Genomic DNA, 15979 nt, shown 5'->3' on the forward strand with positions numbered 1-15979 from the left:
CAAATGATGTCCTGGGGGAAACCTGTGCAGCCTGTGGCCTCGTGCAAACTGCACAGCTGTCAGCCCGAGACTTCCTCCTCCTTAAGATATGCAAAAGAGAAGGAGAATTCAATGGTATTGACTGATTCCAGCTCCTCAAGTCAGAAGATCTGGCTCAGAGCACACACTGGGATTAGAGCTGTCGATGAGGACCTTGGCACGGTGGCACCACTGGTCAATACCGGCATCGTTCGTCCTTCACGTGCCCCCACTGCTACTCCCAGTTTTGTTATTCACTGTGGAATTTTTCACAGGAGCTCTGTTCCTGTGCTACTCCCAGTTTTGTTATTCACTGTGGAATTTTTCACAGGAGCTCTGTTCCTGTGCTACTCCCAGTTTTGTTATTCACTGTGGAATTTTTCACAGGAGCTCTGTTCCTGTGCTACTCCCAGTTTTGTTATTCACTGTGGAATTTTTCACAGGAGCTCTGTTCCAGCTGAGGGGAGTCCCTGCTGTGTTTGGCAGGGCACAAAGATTTCCTGGATGCTGAAGTACAGCGAGAAATGCTGTAATACACAGGAATAGACACCTGAGCCCAGGGCACCCTGCATGTACTGGCTGGATAGGGGAAAAATGAGGAAGCCACAAATAAGTTTGCCTCTCTTTCCCTTCTTCCCCAGAAGCACAGGAATTCTCTGCCCTGCTCCCTTGATACATCCACACCAACCTGATGACACAACCCAGTCTCTAAATGCATTAGTTCATCCTTGACTTTTGTTAACAAACACTTTCAGTTTCAAAATTCATCATCCCACATTATCCTTAGGGAATCACCTGCTAGGACTGTCACAACAAACTCAATTGCTGCAGCTCCCACACTCACCTGAATTTTACAGCCTGTACTAGAGCATCCTCCTGGCTTTCAGACACCAGTATCAGGCAATTCCCTATTTCAGTCTGGCCACACCACTGTACCACATGGGCCAAGACACTCCAATTACTCAGAATTTACTAGTTCAAGTATTTACTCCCTCACAGTTGCGAGTTCTAAGATGTTTGCAGACACCTCATAAAGCACAGGCTCGTTATTGCAGCCCATTAACATGCATGCAAGACATTTTAATGTGTAAAAATTCCCCATGAAATAGAGATTTTCTCCTCCACTTTCAGGGCAAACCTGCCATCCTTACCATGAACTGGACAATGCTTTCCACTGGTTTTTTTCCTGCTCTTCTCCGCCCACCAGTCAAGCCAAGCCTCATTTGGCTGATTTCACAGCACTCATTTATGAGCAACCTCGGCATGTGCCGTGGCAGGTCCCTCATCCACCCTCTTCACTCAGCTCCAACACCTCCAACAAGGCTGGAACAGCTCTGGGCAGCATTTCCACTCCTGACCCTGCAGCACAGGAAGCCTCAGGTGACACCTTTAGTGCTGATTCCCCACAGCCCTGAGCAGGGACCAGATGGAATTGCAGCAGCTCTCTGCTCTGCCACTACTGGAAAAGGGATGAGAACACAATTTACCACTTCAGATAAAAGGAGCTGGAGCACAGCTTCTCCCAAAACAAGAGTTAAGCCAAGGAAGCTTGTACTTTTAGGAAAACACTGTCCAAGCATGCAGACTTAATGCTGTGCCCCAGTGGAGGCAATTTGAGGCTGACATCAGGCACCACAGAAAGTTTTATTCCTGAAATATGAAGGTACTCACTGTACACGGTGAGCAGCTGGCAGACTGGAAGCTGTCCCTCTTCTGCAGCCAGCTCTCTACTCATCTGTCTGGAGCCTGTTAGAGAGGAAAAAAGAGCTGTAAATATAGATAAAGTGACAAAAAAAAATTTTAAATCAAGAAGTAGGCCAGGTAATCAATGCAAAACAGACACACTCACAGTTCTGAGGTCAAGAACTCAAAGCACCTGCAAAGCTCTCAGCAAGGTCTCTCAAGCAAATGCTGTGATGCTTGAAAACAACTGCAGCACCAGCTGCCTTTGGAGGCTGTTGAGGTCAGACCTGAGCCGGCCCAGGAGAAAAGCAAGGTATTTATACATGAGAGCAGCAGCAGCTTCCCAAAGCCAGTTACTCCAGAGGCAGTGAATCACAGCTCTTTGTGACACGTCCTGATCCCCAAATCCGTGGTAGTTAGAGCAAGTCCCTGCTGAGACTCACGTGCAGACACGCAGGGGAACAAATGTTTATGCAGACACGGTGCTGAAGGGTTGCATGGGCTCTGATCTGGAGTGCACCAAAGAAGTTCCCTTTAATACATTTGTTGTTTCTACACACTTCATCCCCTTAATGAGGCGCCACTGAAGTTCTGCTTAAACCCATTTTGATTAAGGGAAAGATTATCCATAGAATTGCCAGCCGTGCACGTTGGTATACATCACACACAGACCAACTGTGCTTCAGGGAGACATTAAATCCCCGTTCAATTAATAGAGACACCTCTTAAAATGAGCATTAAATAATTCCCCACAATGTAGCACAACAACTGGCTACTCCAGTAAATTGGAATAGAAATAACTTCCCATCTCTCCACCAACAAAATCCCAATCAAAGCTTGCCCTTAAAACAAGAGGTCAGTACAGAGGGATGGGGGGCAGGAATGTTACTACCTCAGTGCTATTGTGTGCTTATATTAAAAGCTCTTCATCAAAAAATTAAATGAAATGGATGCCTTTCATGTTTATCAATAACAGAGCTAATGGTTTTTATGTAAATGCCATTACTTCCAGCCAGATCTGCAAGAGACTGGAGCCACATAGCCCCATCTCCCCTGCAAGAGACTCCCTTCAGGCAGCCAATCTAAATGCAAATTACAATCAAATGCAAAACCAAGAGTTTTCTGGATGATACTGAACACATAAACCTAGGGACAAAGCAGAGATATTTAAGAGCAACCCTCCTCTTCTGGAAAGACCTCCTGATCTCACATTGCTTTTCTATCATGAACATACATAAAAATTAAAGTATAATTTAGTTCTCATTTAGAGTCACAGTATTTACCAGCTTCTTCCCTTCTATTGCCTTCAGTGTTAAAAAAAATAGGAGGGGAATGTTCTTCTGTAGAGAGAATCACCTCTCAGAGATGTTTCCCCCACAACAGGAGCATTCCATCACCAAGGATATTAAATCAGAGCCATAATAAAGCCCCAGTCAGATTTGCCAAGAACAAACTGCACTTCCACATTTTCAGGAGGAAATTTCTTCTTGGAATGGAGCTGTTTTGCAAACCAAGGAAGAAGGTGTTACTACAGGATGGTTATTAAGAGGCAGAGACACAAAACTGCTGTCAGCACAAGGAGCACCATGTTCCTGTAGCATGAAAGCTTTTTGAAGAGCGCTTAAATCTGACCCCTACCTGGAGCACAGATCCAGCCAGGATTTTGTCAGCGCTGATTAAAACAAGGTTCTAATGGCAAACCTGAAAAGAACTAACCTTAGCAACCGCGCTGCTCAGCAAGGAGAATGCACAGAGGAGAAGCTGAGATTAAAACAAAGGGCAAAAAGCTGACAACCCAACTACGGCAGAGTCTGCACGTGAATCTCAGCAGGGACTTGCTCTAACTACCACGGGCAGCTCCACACCAAACTTCCATCCCCAAGAGGAGCACAAGTCCTTGGAGGGATGCTGCTAATTAACAGCGGGGCTGAGTACACGCTCGTTACACGGGTGAGGAGCTGAGCACTTTGTGTGAGTGCAGGAATACTCACAGAGCAGAACCTAATTAACATTAATAACTGTGAGACCACTGCTGCAAACAGCTGGATTTTGGGAATCAGCCAGTAAGAAACCGTGCAAAGTGGGGAAGTAGAGGGACAACACAGCCCAGCGGGCGCCTGGTTCGCTTCTTTGGGTATCTATAATTAAATAATTTATCATTGTGCTCCTGTGCCTACGAGTGAATGTACAGCCTGTCAGCAAAGCACCTCCTGTTTTGCAAAGCCTTGCTAAATCTGAACGTTTGACTGCCTGTAGAAAGAGGTCATTAATTTAAAAACCACAGCCCTGACTACCTTCTCTCAGAAACTTTTCTCGTGGGCCAACATTTCAGAAAACTCATCAACATCTTCTTCATCTTCTGTCTTACAGATCTATTGTTCTATACACAAAACCTCTGGCTTTCAGTCCTGGATCACAGCTTGGAGTGGCTAAGGCTCCCATCTCCTCCTTCCCTTCCTCCATAAACCTGGTGAGGCAAGTTTTGGGTCCTCTCTAGCAAAAGGAGACTGGGACCCCCACTTGAGCCTTGTCACACTGACCATGCAGGACCAACCCATGAGCAATGAGAAAAGGATGAGGCTGTTCCAAAACAAGCAGATCTCCTTTTTTTCCCCACTCTGGACCCGCTGTGCGAGGCTGGGCACTGTCACTGCCAGAACCACGGAGGATTTCACACCCAGCCACAACCATGTGTGAGCAGAGTCTGATTTCACAGCCGTGCTCTGACTTCAGCTGTCAAACCACAGCCACAGGACCTCGGCGAGCAGCAGAGCTGAGCGGTTCCTGCAGCAAAGCCATTTCCTCCCAAAGCCCCCAAAATCAGAGACAGCCACACACCCCCAGCCTCCACCCAAATAATGCTGCTCAGGGCCTTGACCACTGGCTTAGCCAGCAAGATGGGTGCCACCAAAATGAAGATTTTTTGGTGGCAAAAACCTCCCAACCATCACTTGAATTTTGCAATTTTGCAAAGGCAAGGAACAAAATTGGAAATACTTCCCTTCCCGAGAGCTCCTGTTCTTTGCTGTACAATTCACAACTACACTAAACTTACTCAGCATTATGATTTTTATTTTTCCTTTCTGTCATCACACAGCTTCATGCATTTCACTTGCTGAAGCCTGGGGTTTTCCCTTTGCAAAGGTTCAGGTTTATGCACAGCAAAACGGTCTCTTAAACAGTCTTTTCTTATTTCCTTTTGTCAGAGGCTTCATGCTATGATGAATGTGTAGAAATGCAAAGCAGAAGTCCATACAAAAAGAAGCCAGTGTGTGAGGTGGTTTTGTCTCATAAAAAAAAGAGAGCCTGGATTGACTTACGCCTCATTAAAGAGCTCCAGTCTGCATTTTTATTAGATGTATTTAGACACCAATGGATTTTTAAAAAATAATAAATTAAAAGTAGTTATATTCTTAACATATGGCCCTGGATCAGTCATGTGGATATAAACGAAAGTGGGCACAGCAGATTCTCCAAACATAGGCATGGAAATCATTTTAATGGTGCACATGACCTATAAAATTTCAAGCAACACCAAACCACACAATGGTGTGACAGAATTCAGCAACTGCAGGGCTGTGTCTTGTCCCCACACATTCCTGTGCACATCACAGCTGCTCCAGGAGACAGGAAGAGGGAGGAGAGTACTTCCTGCTAATGAACACACTCAGGCAAATCATGCAGCATTCATTTTTTGGTGGAGAAACTGAGGCATGGAAGAGGCATTTTCTGCTTTAATTCATTTCCAATCACAAAGAAAACCCAGACAATATCCCAGCCATCAGCTTTCTTAGCTACCAAGTGTCTTTGGCAACCCTGCTGTAGCCCAGTGTCATCCCCTCCTCACACCCTGGTCTCTATCCTGACAAAACACTCAGCTCCAACAGAAAACTTATTTCCAAATCAGGAGCCAGTGTAGCTAATTCTGGCCTGCACAAAGCACTAATTACTAATGCAAATTATCTCCCCAGCTTGATGGCAATGATAAACGATGGCCAATCATGTGGGCAGAGACTGGCACTGAACAAAACAACGAGGCACACCCAGAGCAAGCATGTCTTGCAACCACTAAACACACATTTGTGTGCTCTACGTGGGCAGCAACTGCTGTCCGGAATATTTTAACAGCAGAAACTGCACTGGGGAAAGAAAAAACACCACCACAACATAAAAAAACCTGAGTACATTCCTCCTCTTAGTCGGAGCCAGAACTTAAGAAACAAGTAACATAATTACTTCCACACCAGAAGGAAAATAAACCCAAGAACACACAGAGGGAAAGAAACAAACCTCCAAAGCAGATCTGCAGAATAGTTCAGGGTTTCTGCGCTGCCTAATAATTTCCCAGCACAAATCAGGAGAGTAAAAACTACAGGGAAGCCAACTTTGGGGTGATGGACACCTCAGAGCCCACAGCACCCCCTCCTCTGACCCCTTCCCCACAGAGTGGGTGCCCAAAAACCTGCACATCCTTCAGCACATGCCCACATTTCATTTCACCTGAAATGACCTTTTCTGGTGTGGCCTCTGGTACAAACAGAAAGAAAAACCTTTTCTTGCCTTTTTTGCATCAAGCACAAAGAGTATCAACCCCACCAGTGACTGCAGGTCTCACCTGTCCTGAGGTGCTCATCCACAAGAAATTCAACATCCCAAGAGGATTCATCCAGCGTGCCCAGCCCAGGTTCCCCAGCTGGATTCCAAATCCTGGAAGGCTGGAAGCAAACAGGAGCAGGAGCAGAGCCTCTGTGCTCCATCCAGATAGTGGAAGCAGGGCTGGGACACACTCACTCTTCACCACTCGCTCTTCATGGATAAGTAAAAGCACTTTTAAGGAGAGCTTTTTTTTCCCTCCCTTCGCTTTGTTTTAAATGGCTGAAGAATTTCCTCTGTGAATGCTCCCAATTGTGGCTCACGCTGAGTTATTTTTAAAAGCACAGAACCAGATTTTCAAGGCTCTGAATGAGGAAATGCAAAGCTTTTATTAAGCAATAATAGCCCAGACAATGGTCACAATTTCCCAAGGGTCTGAACACGGCAGCTGACAATGAGCTTTATTCCTCCACAAAAACCCCTTCACAGGCTCGGAGGGTTTGCTTTGTATGATCCAGGCTCAAGTTAGGGAGTTAAAACAGAAAGCTCTGTGGTCGTTTTCAGTGTGATTTCCTCCACCAATGCACATCTGAGCACAGATACAAAAATCACAGGGAAAGGGAGCCATGCCCTGCCTCATTCCCTCCTTTGCTACCAGGACATCATCCCATCCAGCTGGACCTTTCCCTTGCAGATGGATCCCAGCTGACCAACTAGCCAATATTCCCAGGGTCATGAGAGTGAAACAAAGCCTTTCAGCTTTCTTCACTGATATCTGAACCACTCCAAAATGCCTCTCACTAAAATGGCCAGAGATACTCTTCAAACCTCAGACCTGCTACCACAGGGTATAATCAGATCCAGTGGCCACACCAGCTCTTCTTTCTTCCAAGCAGGAGGAAGTTGCAACTATGAGGAGCTGGTACAAACCCACCCAGCAGCCAAGGTTTGGCCATTTTCACTCAGTAGTGCTGGCCACAAGCAATTCCCAGCACACCTGAACCAGCTGGACTGGCTCTCTCTGCAGCCAACATGAGCAGCAGGCACTGCTGGAGCACAGAAAATCAGATTGGTTCAAAATGTCTGCTTAGGAAAAGGGGTGTTTTTCTCCGCTGGTTATAAAGCAGACCTCGAGAAAGGAGGGAAAAAAAAAAATGAAATAATTTGATCACCACGCAGATCTGTAGAAAAAAGTCCCCACCTAAATGTCTCCCACACAAATGCTGTCCTCACCTTCAGCAGGAAAGCAGCTAACACCATAAATTCAGGAGCCCTTCCAACCAAAACAAGTCTATTTCTATCCTCCCAACATCTCTTCTCTTCCCTGGCCCACTGAAAGCACAGTGTGGCTGCACAGCAAACCAAGATTACAACTAAACCCCGCAAACAAGAACCGAGCTTAGATTCAATCTGAGCACTTCCCAAACTGCTCTGCCACACAGCCAGGAGAGACCACAGGAGCTCTTCCTTCCAGCTTACCACAGCCTCCAGGGGTTGTGAAAACACTTCCTAACCTTCTGCAGATCTGTCAGTCAGTCCATAACCAAGAGAGCTGGTGTGCCCAAAAGGAGAAAATACTTCAAACCCCTTCAGAAACATCTGCACTGCTCCTGCTGCTGGTGCAGCTCCACCACAGCTGCACACCTCTGGCACCAGAGCTGAGACCTCTGTGCCTGCTGCATCAGACATCCTGCCCGGAATGGTAGGGACACTAGAAAATTGCTTTCCAGTTTGTCTACAACTTCCTGGAGGAAAGGGTGTTTTGAGGATTAATGAAAAATATGCTTTGTCCCCCTTGCTGTTTTCAACCTGGCTATAATTGGCCATAAGGCAACAGCCTCCACCATCCTTGTCTTTTTTACTGTAAACTTCAAGGCCCTGCACCCAATGTTATCCCTGAACTTGGCTTAAAATGCTACTGAAAAATAATTAATTGTCTGCTTATGTGTAAAACAGCTGTCCATGTCTGTGTCCAGACAAGTGTGCAGAATTCAGGATACGTTCAGAAAATGGATGCACTCAAAGACTGAGGATGCCAAAAGCACCCAGATATTGCCATTCGGAGAATTCACAGAAGCACTTTTTGTGCAGCAACATCTGTAAATCAAAGCATATTATTTCCCACCCTCATAATCAAGAGATTTGCTAGATTATCTAGAGCTCTGTCTGATCATGACAGACGAAGCTGTTGAACCTCACTGCAGCTGCCTGAAAGGCACACTCAGGCAAAGAGCTTGAGCAGTGAACGCAGCCCCTTCGGCGCTCACTTCCAATTAGGAGAACTCTCGGTGTGATGAGGAAAGAGCCCCTCACAGGCAGAGGAGTGGCCACAGGTGACAAATGTGCAGGCCAGCAGCTACTGCTTGGCAGAGAAGCTGCAGGCAGAGGGAGGAGCAGGCAGGCTGCAGTCAATGAGAAACCAGAGAGGCTGGAACATCGTGGGGAGGACAGACAGCAGAACTTTAAAAGGCAGCTTTGCTAGCGAGCCCAGCTTCAATTAACAAGCTGTATTTGCAAGGCCAGACTCCAAAATGCTCCTCAGTATCCAATCATCTCAGCCGTGCTTAAAGACACGCCATTATAGCACAGAATTGGGGATCAGCTGAACTAATCCCAGCCAGATGCTGAAACTACCAGCAAATAGGTCAGTAATGTATCCACAGCGTGCAGGGCTCTGTGTGGGAACAGTCACACACCACCACTCCTGCACCTGTGGAAAGAGTATGAGAGGTTCCTCCCAGCCCCAAATCCATTTATTAAATATTTCATTCTGTGGTTCAGTGGAAGGGAAGTCACAGCCCACCTCACTGCCAGGAAGTCTTTTCATTGCTACCTTTCTAGGTGATGTTGGGCAACAAGTAATTCACTCCTACACAGGTAGGAGCAAAAATGCCTTTGGGCATTACGAACAATTCCAGACTACTACAAGCAGAATAAAAATCAGATGTGGAGATTTTATTATACAACACTGCAAATTACTTAAATCAAGCCAAAAGGGACAAAATGAAACTAAGTTCTAAGTTTCCTTTCTTTCTCTGCCCTCCACATCTGTGGAGTACACATGAGAAAATTAAATACAGCTGTTCACTTTCAGATGCAGCACAAGAGTCATTTATTAACCTACACAAGGTCCAAACACAAAAGCATGGTCTGAGTTATTCCAGGTACTTTTTAAGACACTGCTCTCAAAAGAGAGTGGTGATAGATACCATCTTTGGAAAGATTCAGGACTGTATCCTACTGAGCCTCTGCTGCCATCAGTGACCTTTACAGTAACACAATAAATATTTTAGCATATAATGAATTTGCTGCATTACATTTGCTCTTTGGGCTATTGAAGATCAGCCAGGAACCAATCGATTGGAGGCACAAAGCTCACATAAAACTGAAAGTTACAATGGAAGTCTTACTACCTGCAGAAAAGAGTTAAGGGGTGAAGAAAAAAGGTGTTGAAAAAACCCCAAACCAACTCATGAGCTCTCCTTTTACATAAAATTCCATCAGATTCACTGTACCAGCCCTGAGATCCCTGCAGTCCCTCAAGCAGGACTGGCCCCAAAGCTGCATCTTTATTGTTTTGAATTCCAAGATTCATTTATGCCAGCAGCAAACCTTTCAAAAATAACCTCAAAAACCCACAAGCTTCCCAGGAGTTTGAAGGACAGGCTCTGAAACACGAGGGAAGCTGTGTGGGTTAGCTCCAGTTCTGCCATCAGCTCTTTTGGATCACTTGGATCCCTTTAGACACCTCCTTGCATCTCCATTTCTTTGCCTGCTTGGAGGTGTCAGGGCTTTGTCATTTTGCAGCAGCACCTCAGGAACACGTGGAGCTGTTCACCTGCACAAAGCCAGCAGATACCAGCACTGAGGCTGTTGATCTGTGCCAAAACCTCAACAGCCAGATTGTCTCATATATTTTTTGGATCTCATTTTCAGTAGTTTTAGAAAAATTATCCCAGGGCTATGGCAAGGGACCAGAATGTGGAAGATCATTTCATGATATCTGTAATAGCACACAGTTAACACCACCACCTCAATTTTTGTCTTATGACCTCACTCATTGGGAAGAGTTTTTATCACCCTCAATATCCTTACAAAACACTCACCCTCTCTGTCTCCACCAAGTCCTTCCTTACTGCCATATAAGCCCAAGGCTTCTCTCTCCTCCCCTAGAGCTGCAGTCAAGGTAAGATCTTAATTTCCTCTGCCATCTGCAATGAAACTGGCTCCACAACTGTGCCAAACAAGCTGGAATTACACCATTAATTTCAGCTTAGTCAGCTCACCCTACAGACTAAGTCAATATTTGACAGATATTTAGCAAAGACTACAATTTATTTAAATTCAGCACGTCGTGCGCACCAGAACAGATACAGCAGAGATGAGAGTCAGCAGGACTTGCTGCTTGGGGGAAAAACACCAGATAACCAGACTTCTTTTGGATTGAGACCTCCTGTCATCAAAAAATAAAAATAAAAGGGGGTTAGGGATAGAAAGGGCTGCTGAGATCAGCCCCCCAAAGCAAGCCTGCTTCCCGAGAAACAACCAGCATTCCCGGGAAGGGCACTGCAGGAGTGAGAACATCTCAGCTTTCAGAGAGGCAGGGTTGCTAAGGCAAGCAAACAAAAGGCTCCTTGTCTGCAGCCCACAGCTCCTCAACACATCCCCACCACTGCTGGAGATGGGCTGGTGCAGCCCATCCAAGGAGCTCCAGCTAAACCCAGGCTCCATGGGCAAGCCGTGCCCCTCTGAGCAGCCCTTCAGATCAGTTCGTGTTTTCGGGTATCTTCCCAGCTGCTCCACAGCTGGCAGGGAGCAGGGAAATTCTGAGGAAAAGGATTGATGTGAAAACAATGCCAAAGAGGAAGGAGTCAAACCAGCAAGCAGAGTGTGGGGAATAAAATCATAATAAACAGAACAGATGAAGCACAGCTCCACCATAAACTGCAAGTGGCCCACTACTCTTAGTTTTCAACCATGGAAAAAATAAACCATCAGCTGCAGGAGAGCCCCTCAGCTTCCCACCCCTCACACAATTTTTGTGAGACTCTGAAATCCAGCTGTTTGAAAGGAGCACATCCCAGCAGATCTCGGTGCTGTGAGTCAGATGCTCTCACAGATGGGATCCCTCCCCAAGTGCTGTTTTCCAGAGCAACAGCTCCAGTGCAGCGTCAGCACAAGGAGCCCTCAGAGCTTTCAGCCAGCGCTGCTCAGAGCAAGAAAAACTGCTGAAGCCACCCCACATGCCAGGCTGGGTAATGACATCCCCCAAAACAGGCTCACCCCAGACTGGGACAGCTTTTAAGATGAAGCTACTCCAAGTTCAAAGATGGGCACTTCTTGCTTTTCGATAGAAAAAGCCAGAGAAGATGGAAGCGATTCCTTTAAGTGTCACTTCAATTTCTCGTGTCACATCTTCCCTCCTCCACCAGCACAGGCAGACACTGCAGCTCCTGGATGTCTCTAACCCTGCTGTGTGCCCTGGTTCATCCTGCTGGTTGGCAAAGCCCTGTGCTTACACCACGAGCCCTGGGAAATGGTGCCAAAGTTGAGGATTAAAGGAATAGGTCAGTGAAGAATTCCAATAAACAGAGCATCCCAGGGAGGAGGAGGGGGAGTGTGATCCAAACCTCCCTCTTCCCCACCCAGCCAAAGTCCCCTCCTGTCAGCAGACACCAAGCACTACACAGACCAGAGCTGCCACCAGCAGAGAAAGCTGCTCATGTAATTTTTATTTTTTTTTTAATGTGTGAAAACTAAGTGTTCCTTGTTTTGTACAAAACTGGCTGGGAGAGGAGAGTCCAAACACCAAGTAAACAACCCACAGGCAGCCCAAACCAGCTGCAGAACAAGGAGTCTCCCACCCAGCAGTGCCCCAGGGACCTTGCAGGGAGTGAATCCTGCTTGGCCAAAGGAACGTGCCTGCAAAGAGACTACAATAAATAACCCTGTGCTGCAGCTCATCAAAGGGATGGCTCAGGAGTTTAATTCAGTCACTAAGTAAAACTTAAAACCAAAAAGATGCATATCAAGGTTTATAGCAACAAAAGGTTTACAGCAACATTTTCTCTTGCCCCTGGACAAACTCTTTGGCTGCAGGAGCTGAAGGAAACCACAGAGTGTGGACACACAAATGTACCCTGCATTTGAAAGCAGAAAGAACAAAGCTCTGGTGAATGTGGGAAATTGGGAATCCTGACAGATTTCACCCTGGTTTATCCCCTGGCAAATTAGCTACTGTTTAAACTTGGAGCTTGGGCATTACATCATCTGTTTGCAGGGGAGGTTTTTCTTTTTTTTTCTTTTTCTTTTTTTTTTTTTTTTTTTAAGCTAAACCACTATTGCATTCACAGCTTGAGGAACATTGTTCATTCCAAACAAACTCAACTAAATGAAGGGGTGGATCAAGCTTTTTGCAGGAGCAGGGAAGCACACACCTAAACTGCTTTGCAAGTTCAAACAGTAAAAGATCTTATCTGGAATTTAGCAGGAAATATGGAGCCCCTCAGGTTTGTCTATTCAGATCCAAGGATGAAAAACCTACTTTTTCAAGTCAGGATGTGTAAAACCAGCCTGATGAGGAGGCTGAAATCACACAGGCTGCTGCTCACTCAGCTCCAGATCATCGTGGCTGGGTCCTATTTGATCCTTTCTGTTATTTCTGTCCCCTGTGGAAACAACTCCAGGTTTCAGTCCTTGAGGACACCACGCTGCCTTGAGGGATCAGCCTGAGAGGGAGGGAAACTCCAAACTGAGCTACTGGACATATTTCTGGCATCTGTTTCTTGTTCCAGCTCGGACACTCATTTTGGAGATTTAATTTTCCCTTGAGAGATGCTGATCTCCATCAGTGCAATTTTCTCCAGAGTTGGCAGAAGCTGAATTTTGCAGCACCTGCTCCTTGGCACGGCTCTCGCAGAGTTTTCTTTGGTGTTTTTGGAGGACCAGGCTCTCACAGCCTCAACAAGTGCAGCTCCAGCAAACACAAAGAGCAATGGGCTCTCATGTGAAAACTTGAATGCTGAGAGATTTCACACAATGTGTTTTTCTGACCCTTCACTCTCTGAGGGTTGTCAGATTTTAAAGTGGAAAAAGCCAGAATTTTGGAAAGGGAAAAAGGAAGAACCATTGGTCTCATCCACAGAGCTGGTGTGGAGCAAGGCCCTCAGATATTGGACATTTTCCTACAAATCAAACCCACAGTGGGCTCTGACCACAAGCCAGTGGCATCGAGGAACCAGATTTCACAACAGCTCTGCTAAAACTTTGTAAAAAAAATTATAATCTTTTTTTTCTTTCCCTAAACCTGGAAAGATTCTATGATCTCATCACATTACAACCTCTAAAGCTGAAAAAGACAAAAAAAGCAAGCAAAAAACCCAAAACCAAAATAACACAAACCCTAAGCAAACCCATAAATAAAACCAACAAAAAACCCACAGACCTTTCATCATCACGTCCTAGACATTCAAAAATATAGTGAGAATTTTCTCCTTAAATTAAGAAATAAATAAATATTTATTTTGTAATAATACCCAGGATAAGCAATTCTGGCTTAAAAAAATCCAGGCAAACAACCACAGCAAAAAGTTTCAAAAACTTCATCTATGGAACTCCTGTCAAACAGAGCTTAACCTTTAAAAAAGCAAAAAAATGTAATGCACACAGAAAAACAGGCTTTGCTGTCAGAATGTAATTTAAAAACTCAAAACAACTCAGTTTTGCTCTATATCGAGATTGCCAGGAGCTGATCTGGGAGAAAGTCAAGCAAACAAATTTTCTCTCCGAGATTCCAAAAGGTCATTTCAAACAATTACTAAAACGCAGTACTGCAAACAACATCTGCCAATTCCCTTTTTTTTTCCTTCTTTTTTTCAATTTACAAGATATCTTTACTGCTCCAGTTATTACCTGAGAAGAATAATAATCCCAGGGATGGTGCAGCCGATTAAATAATTGCATGAATTACCAAGGAACCATTAAAACTGCATTTCAAAGAGAATTGTTTGTTTCTTCTTCCTCTTCTTTTGCATAGCAGTTCCCAAAACAGGTCTCATCTGCAGCTTAGCTTGGGCCAGGATGAAGACATTCCTTCCCATTGGACAGGAAGTAAGGGAGATTATTATTTTCACTTCTCAAAACAGAAAAGCAGAATTCATAACAAGGAGACATCAGAATAAGAAGTCAGGCAATAAAAAGAAGCCCCAAAGTCTGACAAATTTGTACCCAATACACATTTTTCCAGTCGCCTCGCTACCAAGAACCTTCAAATCGTGGCATTTTCTTCTCTCAGTGCCACTCCAGCCCCATTGCCAGGAACTGCCTGTGTCAGCACAAAGCTCTGCTGCACCCAGCAGCAACGAGGAGCTGAAAAATGAGCATCTGATTCTGGTGACCTTCAGAGTCATATACAACAGCCAACTGTTCTTGTCCATTCAGCGTGTTCACCTAGAACGAGCCCCTGTGCTTCATTAAATCGCCCTCCTTGGTCCTGAGCACACCCTGGGGCTGCAGGGAAGAGAAAAGGGTGCAGGAAAGATAAAGGGAGCACACCCTGGGGCTGCAGGGAAGAGAGAAGGGTGCTGGGGCAGCTCCCTGACACAGCCCTGGGGCTGCAGGGAAGAGAGAAGGGTGCTGGGGCAGCTCCCTGACACAGCCCAGTGGCTGTGGCACTGTCCCACTGCCCATTTCTCACCTGCCCAAGCTCAGCCATTCCTATGACTGCCAGGGAAAGGGCCTGGAAAGCTGCTGGGTGGAGTCTCAATCCCTGGAGGGATTTAAAAGCCCTGTGGATGTGGCACTTGGGGACATGGGTCAGTGGTGGCCTTGGCAGTGCTGGGATAGTTGGACTCAGTGATCTCCAAGTGCTTTTCTAATCTAAGCTATTCTCTGATCCCCCTCCAAGGACACTCCAGCATGAAACCAGACCTTGCCTTGTGCTCCCTACCACTAAGGGGATTCCTCATCTCCTACCAAAAATCCCTCAAGCAGTTTGCTGTTGGATTTTCAAACTGAATCACTTCACTGAGGCATCATCTGAAAGACAGGGACTGCAGAGGTGAGAGAGGGAGAGGGACCAAGGCCACCCCTTCTAGCAGGAGGCTGTGATATCAGCTCACCCATGTCACAAATCTCAGATTTGAAGGTCAGTGTCAACGACTACCAGGCAGTCCTTCCCTGCCTCAGACACTCTGCCATACACTCAGATACTATGGAAACGTTAACCTGTATATCCTGAGCAGAAGGAGGAGGAGGTGACAGAAAAGCTTGGATATAATCCCCTCTCTCCTCAAAAGACTCCACATAAACACACAAACAGCCTGAACAGGGAGATCTCTTGATGCACATACAACAGCTTTTGATAAACAGGCTAAGAATAGGTACAGGGACAGCAAAGTGTCCAAGCGAGACTCCCCTGCACGGGAACAACGAGCTCAGAAGAAGCATTCCCAATACTGCTCCTGCTTTAATCAGTTTTGAGGGGAGGAAATTCACTTTGGTTCTTTTTATAACACTTACTCCAATGCATTTGTCAAACAGCTGCCACTTTCTGTCCCAGGGAGAGCTGCTGGGAGCCAGGGCTCGCGTGTCGGCGCACGCAGACAGAGATCAGAGATGCACATGGAAGCAGGCGCCAGATCTGTCTGCAGATTCCAGGTCACTCCTTCCAAGGCAAAGGAATTAT

General features: G+C 45.9%; 1 protein-coding gene and 1 long non-coding RNA gene across 8 annotated transcripts in view; both read right to left on the reverse strand.

The window, feature by feature from the left end:
- EXTL3 (exostosin like glycosyltransferase 3) overlaps nucleotides 1–15979 on the reverse strand; it is a 136138-nt gene that overhangs the window by 92832 nt on the left and 27327 nt on the right. For 3 of the 7 annotated variants that reach the window (XM_059843132.1, XM_059843134.1, XM_059843129.1), the window contains exon 2: nucleotides 1690–1764. The gene's annotated coding sequence lies outside the window, so the exon portion shown is untranslated. Of the gene's footprint in view, nucleotides 1–1689; nucleotides 1765–6316; nucleotides 6516–15813; nucleotides 15959–15979 lie in introns of those variants that run through there. The other 4 variants (XM_059843137.1, XM_059843130.1, XM_059843138.1 and 1 more) reach the window with 2 other exon arrangements.
- On the reverse strand, nucleotides 9229–14846 carry LOC132325612 (uncharacterized). Its single transcript, XR_009485984.1, has 2 exons — nucleotides 11578–14846; nucleotides 9229–10747 (listed from the first exon to the last, which is right to left on the reverse strand). It is a non-coding gene; the product is annotated as an uncharacterized LOC132325612 (long non-coding RNA).

The sequence above is a fragment of the Haemorhous mexicanus genome, chromosome 3 (assembly GCF_027477595.1).
Source record: "Haemorhous mexicanus isolate bHaeMex1 chromosome 3, bHaeMex1.pri, whole genome shotgun sequence".
Classification (NCBI taxonomy): Eukaryota; Metazoa; Chordata; class Aves; order Passeriformes; family Fringillidae; genus Haemorhous; species Haemorhous mexicanus.